The sequence below is a fragment of the Phasianus colchicus genome, chromosome 10 (assembly GCF_987193195.1).
Source record: "Phasianus colchicus chromosome 10, bPhaCol1.hap1.1, whole genome shotgun sequence".
NCBI lineage: Eukaryota > Metazoa > Chordata > Aves > Galliformes > Phasianidae > Phasianus > Phasianus colchicus.
The window spans coordinates 19,617,778-19,624,994 of NC_143445.1; positions in this window are offsets into that span (position 1 = coordinate 19,617,778).

The window sequence follows — 7,217 nt, forward strand, 5'->3', positions numbered from 1 at the left end:
GACTGGGGGGAAAAAAAAATAAATCAAAACAAGTCACAGTGAGGAAGCCTGCAGCAGCTTTTAGCTCCAGTGCTTCCCCATGGCGAGAGCTCTAGTTTTTCCCTTCCAGGGAATTCGGTGTAGTCACAACTGTTCACTTGCAACTTAACAATTGTTTAAAAGAAAACCAAAGGTGACCTTTTCCACTCAGCAGAGCTGACTAAAAGCAATACTTAGCATGATGCCTGAGACAGCATCTGCCTGCAGTCAGCGCTCCAGCGGGACTGCACTTAGTGCAAGCCCTCCAACAGGGGACAGCAGGGGACGTTCAGCTCTCCAGTCCCTCATTTGTCCTTGTTTCATTGCTTCTTCCCTGAATACATATGTAAAGGCTTTCATTTATTGGTACCAAGCTGCAGCATCTTACTACCTGATGATTGCATGAGTGCCCAAACCATCCCTTTTGGCTTTCTGTCACCATTACCAACCTGTTCTGCTGTGTCACTTTGGCAGCTTTTGCCTCAGCACTGCATCTTGGGCTGCTGCACTTAACATAATAATCTGAAATAATAATTTGAAATAATTTGGTCACTAAACACTTCTGACCCCGTTCCTCTCGAAGAGAGCATGAATAAGCTTGCTAATCCTCTTTTATCATGATGGTAAAGCATCAAACCGGTGTCCTGTTTCATTTGATATTCATACACCATTCCCTTATGTCCTCATTTTGCATATGGGTGACCTCCAATATCAGACTCTCATCCCCACTGATGGAGGATATGGCCACAACCTCACCTCAATCGCAGGGAATATATACAGGCCTCAATAATTTGTTAGCCAAACAATTCAGCGTGCCTGACTACAACATATGCTTTATTGAGAGGCAGCAGACTCTCGGTGGGAGAGGCTGAGCTCCGTGGGCAGTGTGATGGGATATCACACAGCTGGTAGGCACAAGGCAGTGCCAGAAGTCAGCTCTGTAGGCGGCTTGTAGCTCAAAAGCTGTCTGCCTGTTTTTCTGGGCTTTTCAGACACTTCCTTTTTCCTTAGAGCAAATTCAACAATTTTCCAAGCAATGTTTATCTAAACAATGCCCATGGTGTATAATTCGACCTCACTGCGCTCCTATGCAGAGATTACTATTTTTTCCTCATAACTTCCTGAAATAACTTTGTGTTCTCTTATATTCTGTGTGGATTTCTTGAATCAGAATCAGCCAGAATCAGTGTTCCCATTTTACTGAGCTATGGGAACCAGAAATCCCTTGCTGCAGAGTTGGCAGCACACATGGATGCTGTGCCTAGCTCAGCAAATAACCTGAACGGTGCTGAGATGTGATTCCCAGCAAGCACTGCACCTCCTTCATACAACATAAAACACCAGAGCCATGCAGAATGGTCTCAGTAGCTTAATTTGTTCACGTGCTAATGAGCAGCCTCAGGTTATGTGGTTCCTTATGCCCCTATAGGCTTTGCTGTGTGGAATAAGTGTAAAATTGTCTTTGCGGTATTTATGTGGCTTTATATCTGGCTGTGGAACATATGTGGTATTTCTACTTTGTGACACGTCTGTTGTTCTTGTTAAATCAAAGGAATTGACATTTAATTTGTTTCAGGTCTTGGTTACGTTCAGTTTGACCAGGTGATGTCAAGGCTAACATTTGAGTCAACCATGGAGAATGAAAAACTCAAACAGAGAAGCGTTTACTTAATTTTTTATATTTTATGTTGTTGTTGTTGTTGTTGTTTAAATCTGTTTATTTATTTATTTTTCTGGAAAGCTTATATTTCCTTCTTTCCTTCTCAGCCTAAAAATTCTCCTGAGGATTTTCCCATGTGATCCCAGCATCCATGTCTCGCAGCCTTGCGGTAAGGATAAAACAACAGTGCCAATAGACAGAAAATATATTACCTCTACCCTATAGCATGCTATGAGGATATTTATGCTCCTCAGAAGATGGATGATTGGGAGATCAGGAGTGTTGGGCATCCTGCTCCATGTGTGTGACTGCAGGAAGAACTGCTGGCCAGTGCTTGGTTTTATGAAACAGCTGATGAAAGGCTCAGCGGACTCATCTAAACCCTGATATCTCTACACATTGTTTCCTAGTGGTAAGAAATCTTTAATGATCTCATGTGGGTATTATTGTCAAAGCATTTATTTACTCACTCATAAATCAGGCAGAGGTGTAGCTTGCTGCTGGTCCTACAGGCACTGGAGTAAATGCAGGAGAAATTGGTCTGTGGTTTCTTCCCTGGTTGAAAAGGCTTCAGACTGATGTACCTCCCCAAGTTGCTCTGCTTATATGGAGCGAAACTCCTCAATTACTGGGACAAAATTTGAAGGAATATCTTAATCTTGCTCTACTTGCAGTGCCCGGGTTTGGATCTGGACCTAAATGACTCCAAATTACTTAAACAGAAGGGGAGATTTTGTCCAACTCAAAGGAGGCTTTCTTTCTGTAGTTCTTTAAGGTCTTCTTTGCTTTTAAAAAATGACCTATAAAGGTCCAGTGCTTTGCTGGGTAATGTTTTTGCCTTTCATTTAGGGTCTCTGTTATCCTTATTGGTAGAATAGTGTTTGAGGAACTATTGTGTGCCTGTGGTTGATTTGTAAAGCATGTGATGGCACAGAAAGATTCAGATTGTTCAAACAAGCAGAAGTAGTGTTCTTAGGTGCCCCTGAAAGTACCAACAAATCTTTTACTGTTTTCTGGCCATCAGGTGTGTGAAACTTCTGAGAAATATTCATTAGGCATGTTTGTTTATGTATAAAACAGATGTTTCAATCATGAATATTGCTGCACCAACTTTCCATTGATTTTTTTTAATTAAATTTGATTTGTGGTTATTTTTTTGGTTTTTTTTTTTGCTAGTATTGAATCAAGTGAGGCTTTGAAATGCGTGCAATAATTTTACCCTCTAAGAGCAATCTTTTGTCATAACTTCTTGCGATGCAAACGTCACACGTTGTCCTGCTCCTGTGCTACAACATATGCTTTGCTCTGTGGTTCCAAGGCTGCTCATCAGACACACATGCAGTAAATAGTTGGTAACGAAATAATTGTGCCATATGGTTTCAATGTTGTTGCAAAACTTGTGATTTTTAAATCCTTTTTTTTTTTTCCCCTGTTTAACTTTAAGCATATGGTAGCAGTGAGCATGCTATAACTTCTGCCATAAAGCAAATGCAGGTTAATGCCAAGTATATCTACCATATGTATATTCATGGTATCATCGTACCAGTATTAGTTAGAGGGATAATACACATCTACAGAAATAGCTACAACCATATTTTTCCCCATGGAAGAGCTGCTCATTAAAGCATTGAGGAGCAGTGATTGCTTGTGATTCTCTCCTCTCCAAGTTCTGCATAATGGAGTACTACACGCTTTCAATATAAAAATAATATATCCCCATCTACATTTATTGCGAAAATGACAAATTGTGTTTTCCAGCTTTGTCTAAGTGAGCTCTGGGTGTATTGCCTTGGAAAATTAGTATTTGAAAACCTGGTGTGAGGTAGATACTATCATAGTACGTTAATAATGGACGACGCTGTTTGATGGAGTGATCTTGGTTTGTAATGTTCTGGGCTCATAAAAATAATCTCAGCACTGATAATATTTATGTGAGCACTAGGAACCCTGACAGAATGCTGTAACTAAATTCATTTTATTAATAATACAATAGATCATTAATGACAATCGTGCTTGAAAGGAACATAGAAATACTGTAAATGAGGTTTCCCTCCATCTCGCTTACCGTGCTGCCGTTTTAAAATTACTTACTTTATTAAGGAGAATAACAAGTAAATACATAATGAGAATGCACACAGGCACCTTATGAGAAGTGCTGCAGAGTAATAGTGTGCTTAAACTGAGTTATATGTGGCAGTTCCCTGTGTTTTGTCCTCCAGCAATAGCTGGCTGCTCTTAGTGCTACAGGGAAGACGGCTTTTTTGGCTGGAGCAGATCTTGGCCTAATAATCTGTTTAGATTATTTCATTACTTTGAAGAATGTATTTTTAAATGTAATCCCCAGTGCAGTTTTGTGGTGGTGCAGTGCTTTCAGAAGTGAGTGGGTGAAATACCTCTCACAGCCTTTTGTGCTCTTCCCACTGCTGTGCCTGGTGGTGTTGGGTGGTGTACCTGATATTTGGGAAAATAAAATGTAAGCTAGTGACAAAAAAGGTGACACATAACATTAACCCTCTTAGTGTTATATCAAGTCAGACTTGAAGCCAGGAAGAGTATTTTGAATGAAACAAATTAAACTAAGTTGAGGCAGAAGAAGGGACTCTTAAAAGGATGAGTATATATATGGGACTTCGAATTCATGGGCCTTGTCCAATTCCTTGGTAATTACTTTTCATGGAAAAATTTATCACATTTAAAATGAAATGAAAGATTCTGGCACAGTTAGGCTTTCTTTCTTGAAGCTCTTTTCCAGTAAACCACGTGTAGAAATGAACAAAAGATGTTGGACAAAAATAGGCAAAAGAATTGATTCTGAAAACTGGGCTTTGATGGAAAAGAAGGAGAGCAGAAAAGATCTGACCCAGACCCACTGAAGACAAGCAAATCTCTCTGAAAGCTGTTGAGATGCAGAAAACAAACCCAATCTAAACACAAAAAGAATTAGTTGGGAGAAAAAAAAAGTTTTTGTACAGGTAAAGAACACTTAAACCTCTAGCTGCCCTGTATGTTTCTAAAAAGTATTGCGGAAGTGTAGAAAGTGAGTGGCTATACAATTCCTGAAGGGATTGCATGTACAGAAGTGCAGAGGTAATTAAAACCAGCGTGACACTATTGATTATTTTGGGTTGGAGAGGATCTTGGTTTATAGCCCAAGTGCAGGGAAATGGAAGAGAGAAAAGTACGTGCTGTTGTGACCTGATTTTCTGACAACTCTAAAAGGGGGAAAGCTTAAGAATAGAAAACAAGAAAGGCTTCAGTCTTCCTGAAAATAAAGAGATATGTCTTTATTCATATGATATCTGTATATGTATGAGTACATTACCTCTTTATATAAACACATAAAGCAGAAGGATTTATGCAGATGTAAAGTATATGCCTCCTTGTGAACAGCTTCATCCATATATCCTTGCTCGAAGTCTTACTAGCTACTAATAATCAGGTAAATTTGTTGATCGTATGTCATGGGTGGCACAAAATGGCAAAAGTGACATTGGTGTGTCTTTGCACCAAATACGAGATGTCATGTATACGGCCCTCGTGACTGAGCCAAGTAGTTTCATGTCTGTGGCTCAAGCATGGAGCATTAACCACCTTTTGGAATGGTGTCACCAAAAAGTAAAGCCACCCAGAAGTTTGTACAATATGCAAAATGAAAAATTTTGCACAGTCAGCCTCTGTGTGCTCATGCTAACTGTGGGAAACCCTTGACCTCCAGGAAAAAGCCTTCCTGATGAATACTGGATGCCCCATGCAGTGATGCCATGGGTATGGGAGTGTGGCGTGTCTAACAGCCTCACTTCCCTGCTATGCAATTCTTTCACATCCAGTGTGCTTCCGTGCAATTATTTTTCCACACCAGAACATTGCTATAAACTATATATTTGAAAAAGAGAGTTAGAAGGTCCTCAGAAGATGCATCTTCATTGTCCTGGAGAACATTTTCAAAAGCAAGGTGAAAAGGGGAGGCAGGTAAATAAGATTAGTGAAAGACACAGTATTATGGACCAGCACAGTGACAGAGACTGATTATAGCTGAAAAGATTCTGTCCTTAAAAAAGGGGGGGAAAAAAAGTGCCAACCCTTGAGTCAGAACAGTTGAAAAATATTACACAGTAATTCACACATTCTCTGGAGCTCTGCTACTCCTCGTGCTGCCTCAAATCTTCAGTAAATTTTGGTTTTGATTAGAAGTCTTACATGAAAATGTTGGGTTTGTTTTTAATTAGTTTTAAATAAAAATCTCTCGTGTTTCTTTTATTTCTTCTTTCTCTTTTCCTTTTTCTCCCCTTCTTTTTCTTTTTCTCCCCTGCTTTTCCTGTTGGCAGTGTGTAGGGACAGCCTAGTCCTCTATAGAGGAGGTGGATCAACTGGGTGCCACTGTGAATGTTGCTGCTTCTAAATTGCGTTGTGGAAAGCCCTCGTCCTGATGGCACTTACTGGTTTGTGTGCTGAGGGAAAAAGCAGGTTCATGCTAATGTTGTGATTTCCGTTTGTTTATGTTTAGAAAGCCTAGCCTGGGTTTCAGATGTTAGTTCTTCAGCACTTTGCTTAGCAAAACAGAATGCTGCAGATGAAACTTGTTTTTGTTTCCGTATCTTTGAATGACTGATTTTATAGCTGCTTGAATGTGAATTTTGGCAGATGAGAGGGTTGCTTGGCAACTAGGCTGCGCTATTTGTGCTGGTACCTGCCACATGGCTTCCTGGCTTCCCCAGGGTGAGCACAGCATGGGGCTGCAGTGTTTCTGTTCCTATTTATTGCCCATACTGCTGGGCAATGAGGGCAGATATTGGTCTTTGCTGCGTCCCGTGCTCCACCAGCATGATGGACCCTTCTGCAGAGGTTTTACGGAGTTCATCAGTCATAGTGATGAATATTCCATAAAGCAGAATGGAGCTGATGGCCAACCTCTTCTTTTCTTTAAGTTGTATCCTGTCTGACTTTCCAATCATGAAAGGGAGGTCTGTGATGACGATCTTTTGGAATTACCATTAACTTCAAGAATTGATGTGGGTAAATAGTTATTGAAGGAGTGAGATTACTGTTTCTGGAAAAAGATGTAATGTTAGAGCTGTCCACAAAGCACTGTTGCCAATGCTACTGTGCACGCATGGTCTATCTGTCTATCCTTAAGGAAAAGCCAGTCACATAAAGACAGAAAGGCTAGCATTATGGCATATGGATCCATTGCTTCAAATTATACAGTAGAGTGCCCAGGGAAGCACCCATCATGTGCTCTGTGCAGTTCCTTTAGCTTTGCCCATGAGCCTCTTAAAAAATAATAAAAAAAAAACAAAATAGGTACAAGTGTTATTTTCTTTCTTAACCCAAATGCTTTGGTGTGGAAGGGTTTGGTAATTAGCTAGGGTTAGTTTCAGGAGGTGAGTTGATTGCTACCTCCTACTTCATCCTCCTGAGGGAAATTTTGATCATAAAATTCAAAGGCTGACCTTGGTTTGAGTTTTATAAGGAATATTGCATTCGGTTTGACCTTCACGATCTAGATTGAAAAAGATGAAAGGATTAGCTGGAATTGCAC